At 35.7% G+C, this 27381-nt stretch overlaps 1 protein-coding gene across 5 annotated transcripts in view; it reads left to right on the top strand.

Moving 5' to 3' along the window:
• The first annotated feature begins 2670 nt into the window (after positions 1–2670).
• The window catches only part of b3gat1a (beta-1,3-glucuronyltransferase 1 (glucuronosyltransferase P) a), a 104396-nt gene continuing 79685 nt past the window's right edge, over positions 2671–27381 (top strand). For 4 of the 5 annotated variants that reach the window (XM_027135710.2, XM_027135464.2, XM_047822665.1 and 1 more), the window contains exon 1: positions 2671–3195. The gene's annotated coding sequence lies outside the window, so the exon portion shown is untranslated. The remainder of the gene's footprint in view (positions 3196–27381) is intronic. The other variant, XM_027135796.2, reaches the window with a different exon arrangement.

Here is a 27381-nt window from a genome sequence, read left to right as displayed (position 1 = left end):
TGTTTTTTTATGTTTATTAATAGATATAAACCCCATCCACATGCATACTGATGGTTTCACAATATTACAGTTACTATGCCTTTTACTACTGTAGCATGTTTTAACCACAAAACCAGTTCTTATAGTGAGCCTTAATGCTTTTAGTTGAGCAGTCTTGATGCACACAGATCAGTGACTCATAGGGTCATGTTAGGCAACTCTAAAAGCCATAATAAAGTCATCCCCAAAATACTACATAACACTCTTTGGACAAATGTAACATGAGGTTGCCAGATTATCTGACAGTTCACTCTGCTGGCACTCAAAGCATCAGCCCACTAACTGGCTCCTCTTTGAGCCAGTTATACCCACAATTCATACCCACAATTCATGTTACTGTCTCCAACTCAGATCATAAAGGGTACTTTAGAAATTGTTGAAATAAAGGAGAATTATGCATGTTAGTGTAAACGTTATAGTATTTATCTTTAAAAAAGAAAAAAATAATAACTCTTCATATTGGCTATTATACCTCACTTGATATCTGGGTCAAATCTTAACCATTAGAGCATTAAACTGGGTTCTATGTAGAAGGATGCAACCCTGAATCCCTATCATAAAGGGTCTAACAAATAACCATAAAGCAAAGAATTCTTCACTGTCTACATCTATATCTATTTTCCATATACACTTCATATTCCTATTGGATATCTGTTTTTCATTCAGAACTTCTTTGGGAACACTCTTAGAAAATGTGCTTCTTCAAAGTTTCTTTGGATGATTAATATTTCAACCCTTCTGAAGAGTTCCTATGAAGAGCCTTTTTAAGGGGCTACCCACTGTTCAAAGTTTATATATCGAACCATTAAGGGTTGACTAGACCATTGGAGGACTAAATGGACCTGTCAGGTGGATGTATGTACCCTTGGTTGCTGGACCTATGAACCATTGGTTTGTAGCTCAGTGGTAAAGACTCACTTAACAAATAGAATTGAGTGTGTTGCAGTGCAGGGCACCATTTCAAAGGTGAATTTAACGAATATATGTCTTCTGCAAAAATGATCAGTTTAGGACAGTTACATAGTGACTGTCATTTTGCTATTTTAATATTCAAAGGATTTGGTTAGAAGGTACAATGCTAAAGTGAAGATTTAAATGAACATGAATTGATTCAGTCAGCAGTAACTTAACAGTATATGAGCAATATACCAACAAGGGCAGAATTATGGTGTATGCTGGGGTAGCAGGGAATATTTAACCACCCTGAGCCATCTGCATGGCCACACCCCTGAAAAGCATCAGACAAATGAATAAATGGAAAGACAAATGGTACCCAGTCTGGTGTGTAGTAGGTGTCTGTGGTTGAGGTCAGTACTCAAATGTGTCACTTATGAATCATGTTCTTTCTCCTGGGACTTTTCTCGCTGTGGGTGGGTCCCTTAGTGTTTATTCTAAATGCCTCACCATGTTACTGCCCTCTCACATGTCTATGCTGGTCCAAGGTCCTGGATGTGTCTATGCCTCAACTGTTTTCTCTTGGTTTGCTTTCTTGCTGCCTACTTTGCAACCTTTGTAATTTTTGCTTGATGAGCTTGATGTGTATCGATTGCAAATATAACCCTGAAAATTACACCTTCATATAATTATAAGCTAAGGTACACTATGTATAATAGTTTTCTAGAAACATCATCCTCATTAGAGGCCAATCACTGATAAATATTCCCCCGCAGTCTGTATCATCAGCTGTAAATCAAGGGGTCTGTTGTTCTGGCTTTAGAGCTTAGTGCTTGACGGAACAATTGATTAAGGATTAATTACCTTGGGCTTGTTTATGCATTATTCATGAGCATAAAATTAGCTGCTTAAAACAATGCAACAAGGCTGCTAGAGGTGATAGCTCAGCGCAAACTTGAATAAGAATCTAAGAGTTGGCGAAAATGCAGCTGTTGTTTATCTGAAGAGTTTGATTTGGTGTCTATTGTGTGGTTACAGCCACACCTGCAAGATTCCCAGCCATAGATCCTAGCCCCTACTAAGGGATACTTCTACAAAGGGATAGTTTATTGCCAACTGTGAGTTATAGTTTCTCCAGCAGGTCCTGGGTCTGCACCAAGGTCTCTGTTAGTACTAATGCCTGATATAGTTTTATCTAGACCCAGGTGGAATCCTTGTAAGGTGCCTAAACCATTGTAACTGATTTTTCTTTATTTCTAGAAGCAGTAGCTTTACTCCATGACTCTTCTGGATTGTCAAGCTGCTCCAAACTGCCTCAGAGGTCCTGCCTCAAAACCATGTGGAGGAATCTCATTTCTGCCACCAGCACCTTATTCCTTTGGGGAAAAAACTCGATTTTTCTTTGAAATATTCCCAGTTGATGAAGCATACCTGTGAATCTGGTGGTGGAGCATGGATTAAAAAAGTTCTTTTGACATAATCAGGATTCATAGTACAGAGTACATACCAGAAACAAATCCAGTTGCAGTGCATTATTGCGTTAACCTGACAGATTAAAGGAGGGGAAGAGCTGGAGGAGGAGATGTACCTCACATATACACATGTACACACATACATATATGCACACAATTTGAATACCCACCAACTCCTTCTTCCTCCCTTGTGTCTCTTCATCTCTCTGTCCTTCTCCCTCTCCCCTCCTTTCTCATTTCTTTGCGACAGCCCACCCTGCTACAAGCTGTAATGGTACAGGCCATTAGCAAGACCATCTCAACTGGAGGAGGGGGGCCCCTCAGCCTCAGCGAGGAGGCGACTTTGGATCCAGATAAACACATTCGCAGATGTCTCTCCATGCGTTCTGACAGCCTGCCTCCGCGTCAGCCATCTCACTAATCAGAGAGCGAGAAAAAAGGACAGAGAGGGCAAGCATCACCCCATCATGCCTGCTTCTTGCCTACCTCTCTTCTTCATTAGTCTTTAGTCGTGAGAGGCGTGGAGAGAAAGAAAGCGTGGTGTATGCCAGAAGAGGACAGCAGTGAAAATACGCCGGCAGCTTCCATCCTCGAGCATCAGATTATTGAATCCCGCTTTCCTCAACGCTGGACCCTGAACATTCACAGCGGGAGAGAAATAAGGACATGATTAGAATGCAGTCTGCAGTTTGAAAGGAAACAAAGGAGGGAAGAAAAACAAGCTGGCAAAAGAGAAGATGGTTGGAATGAATGAAACAGCCTGTGGAAGGAGTAGAGCTGTCTGAACAAGGTAAGAGAGCTTTTCTGCCTAATATATAGATCGTATTAAATAAATAAAAAAAGTCAGAAATATGCAGCATGTAATAAGCAGATAGTCATTAATCTGAGACTGGGGACTCTTTCTATTGACACTGTTATATTGAAGTTCAGCGGAAAACAAGCCTGACATTTGTTAAGCTGCCCACATGCATGGGCTGTTGACGGGGACCTTAAGCCCTGAGAGGAGAAATGACTGATTGTCTTCATTGAAGCTGCACACAAAGCACTGAGGTATTGGCAAGGCAGACTCGCGTACCAGCTGGGAATGGTCATGTGTATAAATCTGTGTGTCAATGCAAACTATCTTTGGATTAAATATGATGAATAGTTACAGAATGCACAATTAATGATCATATAATTATGCCAGATCAATTAAGCTAATCTTAATAAGATGCCTCTATTACCGAGAAGAAGAAGTTTTGTACTGAGTCTGACGGAAAGCTCGTACAGTAATGACTGCAAACTGTCAGTACTATTACCACAACAGTGTCATTGAGACCTACTTGAAAGGTTACACTTGAAAATATCCCTGGATAGACACTTATTACAGGTTTATCACAATTCATGCCCTTCCCCCAGTCTGACCCAGAGAGGCAAAAGACTTCTCACGATGAAAACAACCCTGAGAACAAAGCACAGGGGAAGATACAGTATATGAGTTCATACTAGATCAGCCTTTTCTTTTTTTGATACAGATCTTGATGCAGCTAAGCTGCAAAGCTTTTGATTACCTACCTGACCATTAGGTGTTGATTACAAGCCAGTGACCAGTGACTTCTATAATAAATCCCTTCAGCTGTAAATCCATGGCACATGCCCTAGGATTAAAAAGCAAAGACTAAATTTCTTGATGACTTGATGGTGTTATTTACTCAGGGAAACCCTAAATGCATAAATATAATTGTAAAATACTGCATAATGTTGTGGGGAAACTTGGGAGAGAATTATAGCATCAATGCCATAATGACTTCAGCGATTCCACACAAAAAAGCTTTTCACGGAACACATTTGTTTAAAGCTACTGACAGAAACAGATGCTACCTATCCAGGTCAGTCTCATTTGTCCAATAATTATTTTACGACTTGTCTCAGTGTCAGCTAAAATTCTAATTGCTGCCTTCTTTTTTAGGTCATCCTAAAGCAGCATACTGTACATTACAAAAAACAGTATAAAAGCCTGCTTTTGTACTTAGCATGCAGACTAGTGTCAATTTGTTTCTCTTGAACGGAAAAGCCTAGCTGTCCATTTTTAGCCTGTCCTCTGGTCGTGTATACTGTATGTCAGCGCATTGCTGAGAGAGCTTGTGTAATCTGCGGCCATGGAGCTTGTATTTCAACTTGCAAATGTTATCCAGGAGTCACATTTAAATGGCACATGCCGTCGAGATTCTGTCATACAATTCATCGCTTGGAATTAATAGTAAATTTCCCCTTTTTTTTTTTTTTTTTTTTTTTGGGGACGACGACGACAAGAGTGTTGTGTGTTCAGATAAGACAAGGAACGATTTCCCGGGGAGTGTTATAATAAAACTTTAATTTCTAAATCAAGCATACAACAGACTTAAGCAGCAAGATGTTTTTTTTTAGAAGAAAAAATGTTACTCTAACAGGAAAATTCTGAAATAGACATGTGAAGCCTCACTGATATTGGCTTCAATGTGTAAATCCAGAGGATGCCAGAGATTATTGATAACCCAGACAATATTGAACTAGGATAAACTACAAACAAGAATTGTACTTAAGTAAGCAAGTTTGTCTCTAAATAGATTAATCAAGGGCTTACACAGAACAGGTGAACAAAAACAGAAGATATTATTCGTCATGGGAGAAGTGACACAAAGGGGAAACCATGATGAGCAGTTATCACTGTTAACTTTTTTATTGTTGTGCATCATCTGCAAAACAAGCCCTGTGACGCACATTATAGCAGTTGTAAACAGACTTTCCAACAAGCAAGTATTTTTCTCTGTCTCAAAGCTAAAAAAATAATAGTTGCAGCTTGTCTTGGTACGAACAAACTGCAAAGCATTTTGCACTGAAATCTTTATTGTACTGTAATAGAATCTTAAAAATGTCACCATATCAATACTTACAAGGTTTTTTTTTGTGATTTATCAATAATATTAACAAATATTTCCGTGTGTAAGTTATTACTGTATAAACCCTGTATTATACTAAGAATATTCACAAAAACCTTGTAGCCAGAACACATGTACTAGTAAGTACTAGTTACAATAATAATAATAATAAAAATAAAAAAATAAAATAATAATAATAATAATAATAATTACTATTATTATTATTATTATTATTATTATTATTATTATTATTATTATTATTATTGTTGTTGTTGTTATGAATAATAATAATAATAATAATAATTATAATAATAATAATAATAATAATAATAATAATAATAATAATAATAATAATAATAATAATAATAATAATAATAATAATAATAATAATAATAATAATAATAATAGTTTATGTCAGAAAATCTATTTTACATTATTAACATTACTTGATTTAAGTAATTAAATAAATTACATTAAAAAGAGTTGTTAAATGTTGAAATAATGTATTTTCTGGCACTTTATTATCAGCCAGTAATATTATGATTGTAGTATTTTAAAGATATTTACCATAAAATGTGCATTTAATCATCTAGATTTATTTATGGAATAGTGAAACTTTCCAATTATATGACTTCAGAAGATATTTACCAGGCAGAACATTAGAGAAATCAAAGTATAACCTTTTTTGCCATGACATTTTTAACTGACACGAATAATGTCATATCAACACAACAGTCGTAATGATACAACAGATGGATGACTGACACAAGTAAATGACAGAGATAAATAAATTAAAAAAAAAATACACATCAGTATTTGATATTTATCCTAACAACAAAGCCCATGACAGTCAAATCTGACAAATTATTCTATACTTTGAGCACTTTTCTGGCAGGCTTTCTCTCTTCTTTTTATATGGAAATCTTAAAAAAAAAAATGTGTTAACACGTGCCGCTTATGGCATCAATATACTGTTTGGGTTCTGCTCCTATAAAACAGTTATGTGTTTCTTGAGGGCCTCTAAATGTGCATGCTGTGAATATTAACCAGTGCAATTGTTCCCTGAGTGACACTACCGTGAATGCATTATTCATCTGGTCCTATGCTGCCACTGAGAGTCACAGTGACTCAGGGCAAGAGCGACCCTGTACCAGCCCTGAGCTCCACACACAGCCAAAGCCCCAGCATGCTCTCTTCAATGGTCAGCTAATGAACAGCTGAGAGGTGGAATATAAGCAGAGGAAGAGAGGAGAAAGCAGGGAAACAGATTGCCAAGCCTCAGGCTGAGATCTTATTGTGGCTTCTTGAGTTCTGCACTGCAGGGCTTCACTACTTGTATTTGGCAGCTTTTCTCCTGCTTACATTACTTGTGTGCTTACAATAACATACACAATGTCATCCTTGACCCTTGAGAATACCCCGAGGGATGGCAGCTGTTAAACCAGAAGAGTTCAACTTATGACAGATAATATGGATGAAGGCGGTCAACTGCGGTTGCCAGATCATTTCCACTTTGCACATGATTCCTAAAGAGATGCTTATCTACACACTGTGTTCATAATGATATTTGCCAGATGTACATGTCTGAGCATAAACCCATTACGTTTACTTGTTTGCACTTGTTAGTTTTTCTGGTTGTGTGACTTGGAGGTTATGACTAAACGGGACAGAGGTCATTCGTGTGCATGTATCTGTGCGCTCGATGCCAGTTACAATCACAAACAAAATCCTGTCTATTACAGCATATAAGCTTAACATGCAATGACAATGTGACAAATGGCAGATTCTCCTATGCTTACAGTTGACAGATAAAAATGTCAAACTGAACAGTTTTCCAAACCAAATCACACTATGTTCACAAAGTAACAAAGAAAGAAACACAACAATTCATTTACTCTCATTTATTTATGCAAATCACATATGAATCAAGTGACAAATACAAATGCGCAGCTCAAATGATTCCTTGGACCAATCCTATTAGTCCTATTTATTTTATTCATCTATTTATATCTCTCTAGGGGGTTACAGACTTCACTTTATGTGAATGTGTTACTCTACAACAACAGAGTTCACCATCAACAGGGTCCTAACTCACCTGAATCATTTCTTTATTCAGAAACACTATAGAAACTCTCACTTCTTAAAGAAGGCTTGTCTAATTGACCGCAATTCTGAGTCATTCATTATTTCTTTTTGGACATTTTGATACTCAGTCTGCTCCTTTGGTTTACTTCACTTATTGTCCTAGCTTGTTTTTCTACAATTTAGTGCCATTTGATCCAAAAAAAACTCTGCACGTGGACCATACACACTCGTTTGATCGTTACACTTATGCTTTTCCTTCTGTAAAAGATTTACCTCAAGCATATGACCAGTAAAGGCAAAAAGAGTGAGCAAAAAGGCTGAGAACATTAAAACTGGTGGTGTTGGTTTAAAATTGAATGCCTGTGGTACCACAATCGGCAATTCACAATGCTATTATTCAACGTCTGCAGATGAGACTGTCACTGTGCTGTGCATCTCCAATGACAAAGATTTTCAGGCCCACAATATATGCAGAAATTACTTGAAATAAATTGTGAGAGTTGGCCAGGAGGTCAAGTGAGACCTGGTTTAATATTCTAAGGAGCACACTTGCATGACATCCCTCTGTCTGAAACTCCCATCCTTCTATATAATTGTTCTATCAAACACAAAGAAGCTTGGTTGAGTCCTCAGTTGTAAGTAGTTTTACTACACCTTTAGCGTTAAAACAGCTTTATTTGACATGCATATGAAAAAAGCACCAATAGTCACTCTAAATTGGGTAATAAGAAAATGACCTTTAAAAGCAATAAAATCCCCTGTTAGTCAACCTAATTCAGCTGATTAGAAATCTTCCTTTGGGGCTGATTCTCATCGTATTTTTTATCTCGATTTATCCCAACATTTCCAGTCCAGGAAATGATTCACGTGATCATCCTGGTAGCAATTTGATTTTCAGATCCAGTATTTTGCCGATTTCTTGACTGTAACCATTGTGTCTGTGGGAGACAGGTACACTCGTGTTTAATTTAAGGCATACACCTGTAGTATGAAATAGGATTGGTATAGCAAAGTGTCTGGCTCAAATGTTTTTTTTTTTCAGGGGATGAGGGTTAAATGTCGATGCCACATTTGTTATCATGAGGCTTAACTGGCATGTCATCGGCATATGTTCTTTCTGAAGCAGAGTGATGTTTGTGTTTCACTAAACCTCATAGCTGAGCGCTTTGTCGTCACACTTCACTGCTCCTAACCCACCAAATCCGCAAACAAATAAAGCACCTTATGCGTTATTCCTACTAATTCTGTTATCGGAATTTGTCATACCAACCCATCTGTGCACAACCAGCTGACAGACTTGTATTTGTGCAGGAGTTTTTTCCGGGTTTTATTTTCTGGTATTGTACATCAGTGTACTATATTAGCATAGCTTCATGGACATCACACAGGGGATTGTGGGATTGGCGACAATTTCCAACCTAATCTTCCAAGTGATGCAATAGAAAGGCATTTGCCATTTCATCAAGAGATCACATGTTTAAATGGAGATAATATCCCAGCCACCCTGGCTAGGAATGATGACATACTCTTTCTCCCCTATCAATCACAGTAACACTAGCCATTACTGACCAATAAAACTCTTCAATCATGCATCACAGAAGATAGTAATGATAAATGCAGCTTTCTAACAGCATCATAACAAGCTTTTTTTTTTTTTTTTTTGTATTTCAGGATGATGGTTCTTCACAGCAATATCAGGACCATCATTAAAAAAATACTACACTGCAATTTATATTCCGGATGAAACTAATGGTCGTCCAGTCCCGTGAAAGAAACCATAATTATGATGGAGGAAATTCAAATATCGAATTTGATTGAAACATAGCCTAAGGGTTAAGTGCATTACAAAAACAGTCCAATATCTGTGTCTCTAAAAAGATCAAATATGCAGTTGCTGCCTCTTGCCCTTGGCTTTAATTAACTGGTTAAAAAATCAGGGCTTCCTACTCAACCTCAATCTGGCCTGCTTTCATTTACATAAGTAAGCACCTTCACATTCAGCTAGAGACTTCAATACAGTCAGTGCAGCACAAATGTTAACAAGGAGAAACGTGAAGTGCAGTTACTGCTCGTTCGGCTGAAATGGATCACTTGGAAAAGAATGATGTTTTAACGTGACGTAAACCATAGCACACTATCTCAACTGACCAGTATGTCATCCAATTCTATTGTTTAACATTAGTAATACTAATTTACACAACTAATAATCAGTACAGACGTTGCTATATAATTTATCCTTCCTTTATATATAGAATATGTAGAAATGACAAAGCGGGAGTGAAACAAACCACATTTGATCTGAGATGTGTTCAATTCGATTCTATTATTCTATCATTTTTCGATTTTGACAATAATACAGATTGAAAAACTTTAAACATTATATCGTCATATCATTTATTTTTTTCATGTAAGCTTTAGGGTCATTTGGACATCACTCGCTGCTGCTGAGGATGGACTGGACAAACATGGACAGTCAGGGATACATGAGATTACTGTGGGCAACTGTAGAGATTACCATGTACAATTTAGAAGCCATGCAGATGCATGCAAATCTCCATCAGTGTACAGTTGATAACTTTAACAAAATAGACTTCATATAAGAACGAGTTTCCTGCTTACACAGCTGTTTGTTTAGACCATATAGTAAACAGTTATAGAAGGAAAATGATTTACAAAGGTACTATGCAGTGTCACCGAATTTTTACCTTCCACTACCTTCCTCATTAGAGATATATTTTTATGAAATTATATATTTAAATTTGAATGAAATTATATATTTCTGTAAAAGCTGCTTTGTGACAAGGTCCGTTGTTAAAAGCGCTGTACAAAATAAAATGTTATTGCATTGAATGTGGTCAGATTTAAACACTTTATTTTAAACACGATCTTTGTAATATGTGTCATTCATATACTGTAAAATTTCATATAAAATCCTAACAGGAATATTCATTTTAAATTATCTAATTTTTTATTTTACAAATCAAATTTATTATAAATTTTCATTATACATTTTAATTTCCTGAGATTATTCCAACAATTACAGTAGATTTGATGGTTGGGTGTTGAAATATATATTAAACTTAACAGATACACTATATTAAACTTACTTCCTGATCCTTTTCTGTAATAAATATTAGTCATTATTCAGATATTGACTGTAAGATATAGTGTGTGAATGTGTGTGCATGTGTGTGCGTGTGTGTGTGTATTGTAGATACAGTATCTTGTGTATTGTGTACTGCTAGGTATTATGGTATGGTAGTTTTCCCATATTATAATTTTTTTTGCCATATTTTTGCCTAGTTCCATCCTGCAACGCGCTCATAACAGATAATAATATTATTACAAGCCTTTATTACCTGGTTTAGATATAGAGCTAAAATTGTGTAAAAAAAAATTACTCAAAACTTTCTGATGCTTGTCAGTTCTATATTTCTATATTTCTATTCAGGCTTTGCGTGCCACCCCTTCAGGACGTTATATTCCACATTGCAGTAGCTGGAGTGCTGAAATATTAAGCTATTAAGCCAGAAGACTCAGACGGATATTTTATAGCGGCGAACTGCCAGATGTTCACATTTCAGGCTCATCTAATGAACATCAGTGCCCTTCGAAACAGCAGTCTGTCTCTGTAACAGACAGACGAGGCTCAGGGTACAATTTGGTTGAGCGCTAGAAGCCGACTATTCACTGAGAAATGTTTTCTAACCCTGACTTGGTTTGTTTAATGCCTTCGACAGCCACTGCATTCTTAAATTATTCATTAAACACACTTTTACATTATAATTTTTTTTTAATGCACATACTGTAGTCAGACAGATATTGTGCATTTCTACTGGGTTCAACTATGGACCTTATTAGATAGAATAGATACCAAAAATGCCAAAAAAAAAAAAAAAAAAAACAGCTTGTTCCATAAGAGGTGTGATTTAATTTATAATTTAGCAACGAACAGCACTATATTGCAGACATATTTGAAAGTCCAGTTTTCTCCAGTGTGCCATGTAAAGCTTTTTCCTGGATCTAACATCTTACCAAGTAAATCTGTCACCAGCATGATTGACCATGGTCTTACACACATTTCCTGTGATTGCAGCATCGCACTGAGAATTGCTTGAAGCGCTTGCAGAACTCTATGGGAGTAAATTTAGTTCACTCATCCAGGACACATTCAATTCTAACAGACAGTCTATTTGTCTTATTTAGGCCATCGTTCAGTCTGAACGCAGTATGCCATTTCAGCCCAAAAGACATTTTTTAAATTTGAAAAAAAAGGGAGAGAGAGAGAGAGAGAATGCATTCTTCCAGGGCAATGGGCTTTCTACAGAAGCCACTTTAACATGCTGACGAGGTGTTATACGATGCATACACTATATTATATAAGAAATAAAACACAACCGGTTTTGCCGCTAGACTGTCAAAGATGCACAGTTGATTATTTTCCAATAACAATCTGTCGTGAAGTGTTTTATTCCTCACATACCTTTGCAAATTTCCAATGGTTACTATGGAAATTCAGTTAATTAAAATTTTGACACTCTATTTCTATTATGTACTATTATTTTATTTATTTTGATACTTTTTTCCATTAATATTTAAATGTAATTGTTGTCGAAAGCTCCGGGTACTCCGGTTTCCTTACCCGGTCCAAAGACATGCATGGTACAGTAGGTTGATTGGCATCTCTGGAAAATCGTCTGTAGTGTGTGAGTGTGTGAGTGAATGAGAGTGTGTGCCCTGCGATGGGTTGGCACTCCGTCCAGGGTGTATCCTGCCTTGATGCCCAATGACGCCTGAGATAGGCACAGGCTCCCCGTGACCCGAGGTAGTTCGGATAAGCGGTAGAAAATGAATGAATGAATGAATGAATGTTGTCGAAAGCCAATAATCACTTACATTACAACAGACACTTTTAAAGAAAGTACTAGAAATTATAGCACCTACAGAGAAGTTTGTAAGAAAAAGTATGCAGTTGGGAGAGTAAAGAATGGATTCAATAATAGATCCTGAAAGTGAACAATGTTATTGTACTGACTATTCATTTTAATGCTTTAGTATTTATTTATTTATGAATAGTGACATGCTCATGTGCCTTAATATTAACTTAATCATCTTCTTAAGTACTATAAATTATTTGGTAACTACAGTAAAATTGGAAGAGGTCTATACCCAGTATAGATAGTTTTTAGACGTGAGGAATTCTTCAGAATGTTTGGCCTTTTTTCAGTTATATGACAAGCTGTGCAGTTTTTTTTTAAGAATCTTAAAAGAGAAATTACGAAATATCGCTTTATAGCTGTTATAGCATAAGTGATAACAGGAGCTTTCTTGTTTCATCGACGTTCCACGAACACGGACATAACTAAGCCTGCTGAAGTTCAAGTACGAGATGAATAACTACCATTAAGATACAATAATACAGATAATTAATTGCATGGATGTGGTCTGCATAGCACAAGTGGGGTCACCAATTCTAGACATACTGTACAACAGGCTGTTGCAGTAGGATGTTGTCTAATTAAAACTTTCAGTATATTAAAGTTTACAGTATAACCTCCAATTCACATGTAGACACTCTAAATTTAACAAATATTTCTTATAATTGTATAGTATTGGAAGCAGAATATAGTAACAATCATGTTGAATCATCTATACAATGGCTTTTTGGAGGCGTTAGCCGTGATTGTTCGGCTGAGTGGGATACATGCAGATTTTCTCCACAGAGAGCTTAGACAATGATGAAAGTAGTGAGGATGCTCTCTGTAATAGCAGTGTAAAAAATGGGTTAGAAGAGCCTTAAGAACTTGGATCTTTGTGAGTTTGACAGGAAGAACAGCATGAGAGTGTGGAAACGACACCGCTTCATTTCAGTAGGATGCAGATGGCGTTCCATAGGAATCTGAATGACTCAGACGTACTTATAGCTGTGTCATTTATTCCCAGGACATCACATGCAGTTGGATCTTTGCAGATATTTTTTTTTTTAATGTTCAGCTGTTGAGCTGCAGATTGCTGACTGAGTTCCATGACACTAGATCTTTTTTTTTTCCCCTCCTTCTTAGAATTCATCTATTAGCCATTGATATGGAAGGTGCAGGCATTTCCAAAATGTCTGCTGCAGCTTAATGAATAGCGGACAAATCCCATTAAAGTCCATCAGTTGCACAAATGATGTTTACACAAGAGCATTAAGCAGCTGCTGGTAATTTCTCTCCAGAGAGGTGAGGACTTTCTGTAGAGAGCATTAAGGGATTTGCAGTGTAAGTAACAGACCATGTGCATTTCCATGGCAAACATTTCAGCACATTGTGTCACTGATCACTTAATGACATGGCAAAATATTTCACAAGGATCTGCGCTCATTGGCTTAGATTATACTTTGTTTCCTGAACATCAATTAACTTAAATTCTGTGTTGCTTTAAAGCATGTCACAAAGAAAAGTTACAAAACACTAACCCTATTTATGGATTGTGAAATTTAACTGATATATTAGTATCAACCCCTGTTCCCAGATTTAATGGTTGAATGTATGAAAGTAAGTATTTCAGAATTAAGTATATAATTACAATATATAATCTGTAGTTAATAGATATACAGTAAATACAGTAAGTATACTATATATTATTGGCACTATTAATTGGTAGATACATTTCTATGCATTTTTGTATTTACATTACCTGCTTAATCAATCAATTAATCGATCGATCGATTCAACCATTAAATAAATCAGCACTTCCAGAAATGCTTTAGTTTTCTTATTCCACAGCAATTTTAAACCATTGTATTTTTAAAATATTACCAATCAATCAACTACACTTTAGTATGAAGCATGATGTCTATAACAAAGCAAAACTTACAACCCTTTATATATTCAGATTCGCTTAGAAGTTGTCTGACAAGCCTATTTGCCTGGAGGGTTGGTGCATTTTGTCAAAAGACTTTCCAAACTACCTGATTATCTTGTCTATCTTCTTTCCTCACCAGTAACTATTTAAAAAACAACTCTCTAATGACTCTTAAAGATATGATTCTGTAAGAATTTTCTGTGCAATAACAATAGCTTGCACCAAAAAGTCCCTGTTTTATTTTGTTCAAGCGTCAATATACTGTAAATAGCTAAATCTAACATCTCTTGCTATTTCTACTGACTCTAGTTTGAGTAAAAAGTGAATAGAATTCATATCTTTGTTACATACATCTAATATGTTACATACAGTATTGTCTGAAACTATTGGAATGACGAGAGTATTTTTTTTATTTATTTTTTTCATAAGACATTTTGATCAAATAAGATGATTGAGGTTCTTTGTATAGCAAAAACTGCTAGAACTGCTGCTGTTCCAGTACTTTTCTTATGTAAAGAATGTCTTTAAATGAAAAGTTTCAAAATATCAATAAAAATGTACTATATAGACTTCCTTTATAGTAAGGTCTATTACTTACAATGTTACTCTTTATAATAAAATACAATACAAGCATTTCTTTTTTTGGGTGGGATTTTTATTTACTAACAATAATGAAGAATATGTAATAAAATCTAAGCCAAGATTGTATACAGTACTCTATATACACCTATGTGCACCTATTGTATATATTTTATCTACATACAGTAAATAGTGGAAAATCTAAAAACTACATTTTTGGTAATTTACATAAAGACCTGCATAAAATGTTGATCATTCTGCATTCCTTAATAATCAGAAAATAAGAAAATAAATGAGTTATATATTATATTAAGCACATTGACTAAAAAAACGGCTAATTGGAAAGGGTTTGAGTGCCAGATGTCATGTCATGTTATCAGGAGCTGTGTAGTGCTCTTTCTGACAAGAAGCTACTGTAGAGCTTCTTCTAGCTGTTAAAGAGAATGACAGACTGTATTCCACCACACTGGCTCCATAAATCACACTGACTCCACGAATGCACAACAACGGGGATGAGAGTCTGAAGTGCCACATTGGTCTGCCTGTTATCGTTCTGTCTCAGCATCATTATAAACGAAGGAGCCATTCTGTGTGGATTAAGAGAGTTATTGTGTGTGTGTATGCCTCGCATAACCGATTACTCCTTCATTTTTTGTGTGGATTTTAAGATGGTAAACTGAGCACTAAGCAGAAGGATAACAATGTGGCTCACTATTTGATGTATTGGAGCATTGTGAATATTGCATTTACTGCTTGTTTAATTTCCACACTGTTTCAAAATTCTGCCTGTCATCAAAGCTGTACTTTTTTCACTGGGCAGTGTTATCTAAGTGGTCAATTCTTTGAGATAGTGCTCATGTCGTGGGGGCAAGTCATGGCCTAATGGTTAGAGAGTCTGACTCGTGATCCTAAGGTTGTGGGTTCGAGTCTCGGGCCGGCCACGACTGAGGTTCCCTTGAGCAAGGCACCGAACCCCCCAACTGTTTCCCGGGCGCCGCAGCATAAATGGCTGCCCACTGCTCCGGGTGTGTGTTCATTGCTGTGTGTGCGCTTTGGATGGGTTAAATGCAGAAAACGAATTCTGAGTATGGGTCACCGTACTTAGCCGTATGTCACTTTCACTTTCATGTCTTGAATTCAAATCTCAGCACTGCTAAGCTTGGTCAAACCCTTAAAGCTTCGATTCTTCATTTGTAAAGTTTGAGGATTTTGTAATCTGTCAACTATCAGGTTAAATTAAACAAACAAAAGTAAAATTTGTGTAAATACATATAATGCAACATGCATAATTATGAATCTGTTTAGTTATCTCTTTAGAGTTGGGGGGGGGGGAGTCGTGGCCTAATGGTAAGAGAGTTTGACTCCTAACCATAAGGTTATGGGTTCGAGTCTCGGGCTGACAATACCACGACTGAGGTGCCCATGAGCAAGGCACCGGACCCCGCCCAACTGCTCCCCGGGCGCCGCAGCATAAATGGCTGCCCACTGCTCCGGGTGTGTGTTCACAGTGTGTGTGTTCACTGCTGTGTGTGTGTACTGTGGATGGGTTAAATGCAGAGAACGAATTCTGAGTATGGGTCACCGTACTTAGCCGTATGTCACGTCACTTTACTTTATTAAAAAATCATGTATGTTTTGAGGATGTAAGAGTCATTACTTTAGATGTAAGTATGCAAGAAAGGAGCAATGTAGTAGCATAGTGGTTAAAATGTTGGATTACCAATCAAATGGTTTTGAGTTTGAATCCCAAGTCCTCCAAGCTGTCTCTGCTATGCCCCTGAGCAAGGCCCTTAGCTGTCAGCTGTATAAAAGAAATATTGTTAGTCCCCTCGGATAAGGGTGTCTGCCAAATGCTGTAAATGTAAAAGGTTAGTAAATATGTAGGAACACTTTGCATAAGTAACAGTAATTAAGCTCTTGTTGTCCTTTAGATGATCCGTGATTGGGGTCATTCAATCCACATATTTGTTTCTGACCCAGTTTTTATGCCAAATACCCTTTCCGACGCAACCCCTCATTTTATCCTAGTTTTATTTTGAAAAGATTTGGTCACTAAGTAATAGTAAGTAAGAACAGTTAAAAAAAAAGTAAGTAAATAAAAGTAAGTCATTAAATATAAAAATAAATAAGTATGAAAGTGTGATGTACTCTATTTAAACTATAACATTTCCACTAGTTAGTAGATTTTACCGATACACACAGATTACACATACACATACAATAAACAGTACACTCAGACTTTCCCAAAGATCGAGGAATAAAAATATATTCTGATTTTTTTATTTAAAATTCAACCTAGAAGAGATATGTCTTAGATTTATTGGTAGAGTGACTCAGCTTCAGGACAGAGATAAAAAAGCACAGACACTTTTCTGTTTTAGTCAAGATAAAGGAACACAACAGGCAGCAGAAGTTGTGTGGTGGTATGTGTTAAAAGTCCAGATGCGATACAGATACAAAGCATATTCCCAATGCAACAGGCAGCCAGTACAGTATATTTCAACAAATCAACAGTCTTCCTTTTGCAAGCACCTACTTGTCACATCAGCACCTTTAGGTTTGGTCTGTCTTAAAGAGTCAACAATATTCTGTTGCATTGTACAGCGTCAGCACACTTTACCTAAAGCAAATCACTAGAGATTGTTATTAGCTTGAGGGAGTGATGTGCCGCCCACTTGAAAAGTGCTGACCCATGAGACAAAAGTTGACTCTCGTATCATCTTTCTTGTAGACAGCCTGTTCCTTTCAGTGTGAAGCTCTATTTATCATGCCAACATACTGTATATAATAGCTGTTCTCAAATATGCTAATGCCATAGAGTTATGTTTATAGTCTCTTTACATTATTTACTTTGACATTCAGCTGATAAATAGTTTTTATCTTCGCCATAGGATGTAGCTTCATAATGGAATAGCCATTAGGCAGTGCGTAATGCAATAAATAAATTTTTACCTTTTGTCTGTGAATTGCAAGAAGAAGTGACTCATTAGTCATACCAGGAAATAAAAAAGCAATGAAATATGAGTAGATGAAACAAAAGTGATGATTGTGCAATTAGGCACACAAAGAGTTCAAACTGTAAAGGATTATTGCATGGTAACTGTAGTCTTTCGGTTGTCCATGAAAATGTTCGAAAGAAACTGGAATTAAATTGTATAAATATTGTGTAATACCCATTCATTCATTTTCTACCACTTATCCAAACTTCTCGGGTCACGGGGAGCCTGTACCTATCTCAGGCATCATCGGGCATCGAGGCAGGGTACACTCTGGACAGAGTGCCAACCCATTGCAGGGCACACACACACACTCTCATTCACTCACGCAATCACACACTACAGACAATTTTCCAGAGATGCCAATCAACCTACCATGCATGTCTTTGGACCGGGGGAGGAAACCGGAGTACCCGGAGGAAACCCCCAACCCTGGAGGTGTGAGGCAAACGTGCTAACCACTCAGCCACCATGCCCCCTGTAAGACCCATTATTATATTTTATTTATATAGTAATTCCAGACTGTTTTTATAAATTGTGATGTAAAGTTGTGATGTAAAATGATGTTAAAACCCCTGAGAGAAGGGACAAAGTTTGTTGGTGTAGAGTTGTCTCATGATGTTTTTTGACGATTTCCAAGCTGACGTACACTACAGTCACACTTGAGTGTTTAGCTTTAGTTACAGTAGTTCTGGAATAATGTAACATAGTTTAGAGTAGTTCTGGTATGTTCTCATATAGTAAACATTAGTTCTGTTCTGTTGTAATGTAGAATACAGTAGTTCTGGCATGTTGTAACTGAGTGTACTGTAGTTTTAGCATGTTGTCGTCATACAAGAAACATTTGTTGTAGTGTGTTGTAATGAAGTATATAGTATTTCTGGCATGTTTTCACATAGTATATAGATGTTCTGGTACATGCCATATAGTAAACATTAGTTCTGACATGTTTTCATGTAGTTCATTAAATCGATTTCCAAGCTGACATACACTACAACCTGACAATGCTTGTGTTGTAGCTTTGTATACAGTAGTTCTGGTAAGTTGTAACTTAATATAAAGTAGTTTGGGCAAATTCTCACATAGTATACATTAGTTCTAGTATGTGGAAGCTTTGTATAGTAGTTCTGGTGTGTTGTATTATACAGTAGTTCTGGTACAGCATGCTTTCATGTAATAAACATGTATGTTGTAATGTAGAATACAGTAGTTGTGGTATGCTGACATATAGTAAAAATGAGTTAGGGTATGTTGTAGTATACAGTAGTTCTGGTATGTTGCCAAGTAGTAAACAATAGTTCTGGTATTTTGTAGTGTACAGTACAGTAGTTCTGGCATGTAGTCACATAGTATACAGTAGTTCTGTAATGTTGTAATGTAGTATATATTTGTACTGAAATGTTGGAATGTAGAATATATTAGTACTGAAATGTTGTAATGTAGAATATATTAGTACTGAAATGTTGGAATGTAGAATATATTAGTACTGAAATGTTGTAATGTAGAATATATTAGTACTGAAATGTTGTAATGTAGAATATATTAGTGCTGAAATGTTGTAATCTAGAATATATTAGTACTGAAATGTTGTAATGTAGAATATATTAGTGCTGAAATGTTGGAATGTAGAATATATTAGTGCTGAAATGTCGGAATGTAGAATATATTAGTGCTGAAATGTTGTAATCTAGAATATATTAGTACTGAAATGTTGTAATGTAGAATATATTAGTGCTGAAATGTTGGAATGTAGAATATATTAGTGCTGAAATGTTGGAATGTAGAATATATTAGTGCTGAAATGTTGGAATGTAGAATATATTAGTGCTGAAATGTCGGAATGTAGAATATATTAGTGCTGAAATGTTGTAATGTAGAATATATTAGTACTGAAATGTTGTAATGTAGAATATATTAGTGCTGAAATGTTGGAATGTAGAATATATTAGTGCTGAAATGTTGGAATGTAGAATATATTAGTGCTGAAATGTTGTAATGTAGAATATATTAGTACTGAAATGTTGTAATGTAGAATATATTAGTGCTGAAATGTTGGAATGTAGAATATATTAGTACCGAAATGTTGTAATGTAGAATATAGTAGTACTGAAATATTCAATTTAGAAGGCAGTAGCTCTGGTATTTTATAATGTAAAAGACAGAAGTACTGAAATATTGTAATGCAGAATACAGTAATTTTGGTATGTTGTAATGTAGAAGACAGTAGTACTGAAATGTTGTAATTTAGAAGACAGTAGTACTGAAGTTTTGTAATGTTGAATACAGTAGTTCTGGTACAGTACATTGTAATGTAGAATACAGTAATTTTGGTATGTTGTAAAGTAGAATACAGTAATTTTGGTATGTTGTAAAGTAGAAGACAGTAATTTTGGTATGTTGTAAAGTAGAAGACAGTAATTTTGGTATGTTGAAATGTAGAATACAGTAGTACTGAAATGTTGTAATGTTGAATACAGTAGTTCTGGTATTTTGTAATGTAGTATACAATAGTTCTGATGAGCTGATTCCACATAATCAGGAAGTAGTGACATAGCTTTGCAAGATTTTTATAGATAACTATAAATACTTATAAATATATATTAGATATTTTATATTGTTACTTATGGAAACTTAAATCCACTGGCATGACATAATGTATTTTGCCTGTCCTTAAGGAAAGCTCGTTTCTTTTATATCATGTAAAATAGATGCAACATAGCAACAGACACAAAGTTCTTAATTTTATCTGAAATGAGAGCTAGTTTGGTTTTGATATTTGACACATCAACAAATCATCATTATGATGTCAAATCATAACTCATCCCAGAAAGTGTTATACTGTAATACATTCTTATAGCAATATACAGATCTATGTTATTCAACAAATGTAGCTATAATCTGATTTGCTCTTAAATAATATTATGAATTGCTGTGCTAGAAAAGGAAAAAAACACTCTTACAGAGAGAGAGAGAGGGAGAGAGAGAGAGAGAGAGAGAGAGAGAGAGAGAGAGAGAGAGAGAGAGAGAGAGAGAGAGAGAGAGAACTGTCAAGAAGACCAATTAAAGTTCTTGCATTCATTGCACTCCTTCAGTGCATGACTCGTTTGAGGAAGAACAGCAGAAACATGTGAATGTAGATTACTGTTCAGTGAATGTTAAAAAATTCTACTATTCTAAATCAAGTCTTAATATCAATATATTGACCTAATAATGACATCATTCTATCCATTATATCCACTTGGTTTGACCATGAAGCCTGATGAATCATCTCAGACCATCGATTTATTTCAATTAACCCTTGATGAACCCATTACGAAATCCTTTTGTTTGTCAGAAATAAAGTGTAAGTTGTTTGGTGTACTTTTTAAAGTACACCATGCTTATTACTAGATAAATAGAGAACAAAGACGAGACACGCTTTGGCTTCCCACAATGTGAGATGGGCAAAAAATCAATACAGTTCTATACAAGGCATTGTGTAGCTGATGAAAAACCCACACAGGATGATAATGGCTATGGATTTTTAATCGGCTGTTGTGTTTTATTCCTGGCTTTTAAGTACAGTACATATACTAAGTCATGATTAATGTCCATACACGTGGCTATGTGCGTTTATTGCTCATTATCACTTGCCTTATTATCTCGGTGTAAATACAGTTGGAAAGAATGATACGCTTCAAGGATCTGGGTTTTGTGGCAAATACGATTGTCCCAGCTTTGTTAAATTTTTATTCTACAGTTGAAAATGAATCTTGCTGTTTCTCATTTCAAATCAGAATAATTGCTGATCTATCGAATAAAATGGCTTCCAGAGTGCACTTAATTTTGGACTGATGAGAACTACTGTATTGATCTTTTTTGTATTTTCATTTTTGTATTTGTATCATAAGACAAGCTGCACTGACACAGTGGTCATTGTTTAGTCACATGATTTGACTGTGGATTATGAATGAATCTTTTTGTGTTGACTCCTAGTTGATTCCCATAATAATTCATATCAATGATTTGATTCATCCTATAGTTGGAAATATTAAGAGAAAAAGGCAAAAACCTGAGATATCATACACACACACACACACACACACACACACACACACACACACACACACACACACACACACACACACACACACACACACATTCTGTCTCTCTGTAGAGTTCGGGGTTCCTCTGAGGCTGATTTGGAGTCACTCCAAATCCCAACTGGTCCAAGCGAGGTCGGGGCCAGGGCTTGGCATGGCTCGGCTGACTGACACAGTTCATTTGGTCCTCCTGTTTCCATGGTAACAGGCTGCATGTGTGTTTTGAATGTTTGCCGGGTGGAGCGAGAGCAGGAGTGTGTGTTTTTGTGCACCTCACAGTGCACCTTTAGTGCAATTTAGGGGAATTCTTTCAAATCAAAGGATGCAGTTATTTGAATATAGGAGCAATGTAGAATTGTTTCTTTGTGCTCCTGTAAAAGAGAGCAAGAGAATGAAATTGAGAGAGAGAGGGGGAGAGAGAGAAGAGAGAGAGAAATAGAGAAAGCAGGTGGAAACAGTACATAAGGTTTACTTCGTCATCCCATAAACAGATGCTGCACCGCCAGAGCAGGACGTTATGTCTCCTGAGCATTGTGCAGTCTTGCTCTTAATCTTTTTCTCAGGTAGTGTGTCCCGTATATCAGCTGCATTGAGAATTCCTTGTTCCGTGTTGCTTTTTTTTTCTTCCAATTTCCATCCCTTTCTTTATCAGCATCACTCTATTGACTAAGAAAAATAAGTGCAAATTGCTCATTGAGTCTCCAGCTGTGTGAGCTCTAGTGAGAATTGAGCTGACAGAACCAGATGCTGGGAGTGTAGCAGTCCTCTCGCTTTTCCTTTCTCGAGAGCACATGGCTGTAGCAACACTTTTAATCAAACTGCCAACCTGGATGGCAGACAGGACATCTTTTTCATCTTCATCCTCTTTCTTGTATTATTATAGTCATTTTGATTAGACACCATCTTGTATATGTTCCTTTCCTGGAGATTCATGAAAGACATCACTATTGAGTAGGAGGTAAAATATGGAGAAGAAGAGAACAGATATCACATAATAATTCGCATCACAAAATAAAGCCTAAAATATTCATTCATTCATTCATTCATTCATTTTGTACCACTTATCCGGACTTCTTGGGGAGCCTGTGCCTATCTCAGGTGTCATCGGGCATCAAAGCAGGATACACACTGGACGGAGTGCCAACCCATCGCAGGGCACACACACACTCCGGACAATTTTCCAGAGATGCCAATCAACCTACCATGCATGTCTTTGGACCGGGGGAGGAAACAGGAGTACCCGGAGGAAACCCCCGAGGCACACGGAGAACATGCAAACTCCACAAAAACAAGGACGGTAGCGGGAATCGAACCCCGAACCCTGGAGGTGTGAGGCGAACGTGCTAACCACTAAGCCACCATGCCCCCCCAATTATATTGTTATATAAAAATGAAAAAAATTTACTGGTGTTTGATCTCATCTGCAAAGGATGTGTGTGTGTGTGTGTGTGTGTGTGTGTGTGTGTGTGTGTGTGTGTGTGTGTGTGTGTGTGTGTGTGTGTGTGTACGTACTGTAAGTGTGTGCAGGTTTTCATTACAATCAAGCAGAAGCCGCACCTGATTCCAGCTGGTTAATCAGTTGATCTTAGCTTTCAGTAGACTCAGGTGTGGCTTCTGTTTGGTTGGAATGAAAACCTGCACCCTCGCAGATCCTTTTGCGAATAAGCTCGGACACCCCTTGTCTGATCGTTTATATATAATATGTTAGTATTTATGGAAGGAGTCTTAAGTGTCAACGCTTTGTAACAATCAGTAATTTTTTCCACCACAGACTTTCAAGTTTCTTGGTATAATAACAAGCTGTGATTTTTTTTTCATCCCATTAGCTGTAATAGAAAAATGATTTATAGCTGTTATATATAAAGTAAGTAATAACAGAAATACATTTCTTTCCTTGATGTTCCACAGCCTTCAATGTACCTATATATTGGAAAATATCTAAGATTTATAGTATAAATAGTATAAAATGCATCTAAATCTCAGGACATGCTTTTAATATACAATATATGTATATGTTTTAAATAATACGTTGGTAACAGTACCTCCGCTTTGCATCAGGCATCACACCGCATCATTTTTTTTTTCCAGTACCAGCCAAGCTAGATAAAGGAAACTCATGACATGACAACAGGAAGGAAATATGGAAAGAAATATGGAAATAAAGCACAAGTCAAGGTATTTCTATTTCAGTGTCTAATTTTCAGAAGATTTGAATCTTCTGTTAATCTTGAAGGAAATACTGTATGGTTCGCTGCTGAAAACCAGAAGCATCAATCAGACAATGCAATCTTGTAGGTTCTGCCTGGAGAGCAATGTCGTTTGTTACTTGTTTTATTGCAGCATCTTATTGTCCGTTTCCTTCTCTGATCATAATTCATGTCTAACATTAGATCATTTCTTACATCTCGTTCTGATATACGACATGCCGATCAAATAGGTTTATTCATTTGGATGCTCCAGGTTAATAAACATTAGCAAATGGTACACAGCAAAAATATAATATCTTAGTACAGTAAGTGAACCTATCCTCAAATATTATTATTATTATTATTATTATTATTATTATTATTATTATTATTATTATTATTATTATTATTATTATTACTATTATTATTATTATTATTATTATTATTATTATTATTATTATTATCATTATTAATAATAATGATAATAATGATAATAATAACAATATTAATAATAATAATAACAATTATTATTATTGTTGTTATTATAATAACTATCATTATTATTGATAATGATATAGTTATTATTATTATTATTATTATTATTATTATTATTATTATTATTATTATTGTTGTTATTATTATTATCCTCAAATATTATTATTATTATTATCATCATTATTATGATTATTATTTATTTATTTATTTATTTTACAACTATTTTTTTATAACATGAGATAAATTCATCTGCCAAAATAACAATTTTATTTATTTATTTATTTATTTGCAAATGTATTTATTTATTTATTTATTTTGTATATTTAATATTTTTTATTGTTTGTTTGTTGACTGCTAGATGAAATGGCGGCTGAAAAAAAGGAGGCTTCAGCTGCGTTAACGTGTTTTATCTAGATCTTAAAACCATAAAGGTTACATGACAAGCACGCTTGGAGCCTTAGGGCCATTGGGGACCTGTGACACACTTATTGAAGCCGGGAGAGTGAGTAGTGTCCTGCCACTGAGTTTCATTACCATAATACCTGCTCACCTCGCCACCCTCCATCTCTCCAGAGCCCTGTTATCCGTGTGGTGTTATCCGCACTCAGAGAGTAAGCAGAATCAGGCTTTAGCCCACACAAGCTGCAGATATACAGGACTGGAATCCTGCTGAATGTGTTATCCTGGGTTTAGTGCCATCAGCTACAACATTCCAACAAACTAAAATGTTTTCTTGCAATAAATACATCACTGCTATATTAAAAAACAAAACAAGAAAAAAATAGTGTTAGTGTGGTTGAAAGAAATTACTATACACTCTAATACAACTAATACACTCTAATACATCTAATCCTTCTTTTATGCTTCTCCAGTTTCCAAGTTTGGTGCAAAGGTGAGCATTGCGTTATCCGAAAAATGAGGCAGCTGAGCCTACAGGGGCACTTAAATGGCTGTTAAAGCTCTTTAAATGAGCAAAGAGAATGAAATCCTGTGAGCGCGACAGGCTAAAGACAAATCTGATAAGAGTCTAGGTCTCTTTAGAGCGCTTGGAAGATTAGAGCTTAGCAGATAAAGCAATACGTGCAAAAGGGCTCTTTCTCTTCACACCACTAATGGATGGAGCAGAAATTCAGCGGTTTTAAGGCACATCTGCAAACCTTAAGTACGGTTCATTTTATACACACGAAACCAGTATGTTCTTCTTTTTACCCACCAAGACCAAGTTCTCTTTTTTATTTTGTTAAACTGCTTTTCAAGGTACCTCTTTAATTGAAGCTTTTTTTCCCAACCCTTAATTATCCATTCTCAAAAGACATCTATTCCTAAATGTTCTTCCCTCGACTCGACAATTGGTAAATTAACCTAAATTATAGCATCCATCATCTAGAAGAGGTGAGTTTATCTCCTTAAAAGGGGGACTTAATGTTTGAATCCTGAATAAAACGAGGGAAGGAGAGGAACATTTGCATGTTAGTGAATTTTTGGTTCATGATAAATTCGCTTTGACTTGCCAGCTACTATGAACTTTTTTTTTTCTTAAAAAAAACAAAAAAAACAAAAGAAATTAAATTAAAATGTTACATTAAAGCTTACAGCCCAGTTTATACTTTTCTAAAAGCAATTTGAAAATGCTTGTAATTTGCCATTTAAATGGAAAGTACATTTGCTTTTTTTGGATTTATACTTAAATTAAATTTTAATTAAATTATTTCAGATTTCTTTTATTGGATTTTAATTTACTGTACACATTTTTACACTATCTAATTGTACATCACTTTGCACTACCATGTATATGAGATGTGTTATTCTTATAATAACAATTCTGTTATTGTTCTATTATAATAATAATAATAAATTAATAATATAAAAAAGTTAATAATAATAATAATAATAATAATAATAATAATAATAATAATAATAATAATAAAATCACAAACTCAAACAAAATCATTTACCCATAATATACATTATTTATTTATTTATTTATTTATTTATTTATTTATTTTTATGAATAAGTTATTTACATTTTTTGGCTGTTTCTGTGTTTTAAATAGAATTTCTTGCTTATTCACTTATTTTTATTGTTAATACCATATGCCGTGGTATACTCCCGTGGTATATCAAACAAATAAAACAAACAAAAATCTGTGCTTTATTTGTGTATATTGTATATTGTACTGTCCTAAATTTCCCAGGAAATGTCCCTGAATAACCCACAAACTCGGACATTGCTGATCTGTAAATGTAGCCTTGCTCTGAGTGCAGCACTAGTAGGTTTATATGTTCAGCATGCAGTTCATTTAACATGTGAACTCACTTTCATGACTACTTCAGTCTGTATTGCTCTCTCTTATAAACTGCAAGGGTCATTTCGCAGAGGACTATATTAAGGCTCAATGCTGTTGGAGTCAGATGCATCAACCCTTAGCTTTTAAAGAGAGCATGCTATGGAAATGGAGTGAAACTATATAGAGAGAGGGATGGAGATAAAAGATGCAGGATTGGATGCTTTAGCATCACCAGACACCAGTAATGAGGATGAAGAGTCAATCGAGAGCTCCGGCGTCTTGTCAGAGCCAGACGGCTCTTCTCGTAATGGCTTGTTAGAAAGAATCACAATGTCAGGGCTATGAATAAAGGTGCTAACATGACAGCAGGGTCCTATTTGTCAAAGCACAGGGATGTGCAGCATCCCGATAGAGACAGCCACAGAAATACAGATGTGTGACTGAAAGCTAAGCAATTCATATTAATCACATGTCTCACAAGTTTGTACTTAAGACAAATGAAATTAATGATGCTTACCATAA

The sequence above is a fragment of the Tachysurus fulvidraco genome, chromosome 13, assembly GCF_022655615.1.
Source record: "Tachysurus fulvidraco isolate hzauxx_2018 chromosome 13, HZAU_PFXX_2.0, whole genome shotgun sequence".
In the NCBI taxonomy this organism is placed as follows: domain Eukaryota; kingdom Metazoa; phylum Chordata; class Actinopteri; order Siluriformes; family Bagridae; genus Tachysurus; species Tachysurus fulvidraco.
The sequence above is the reverse complement of the archived record's forward strand: the minus strand, read 5'-3'. Positions and strand labels throughout refer to the sequence as shown.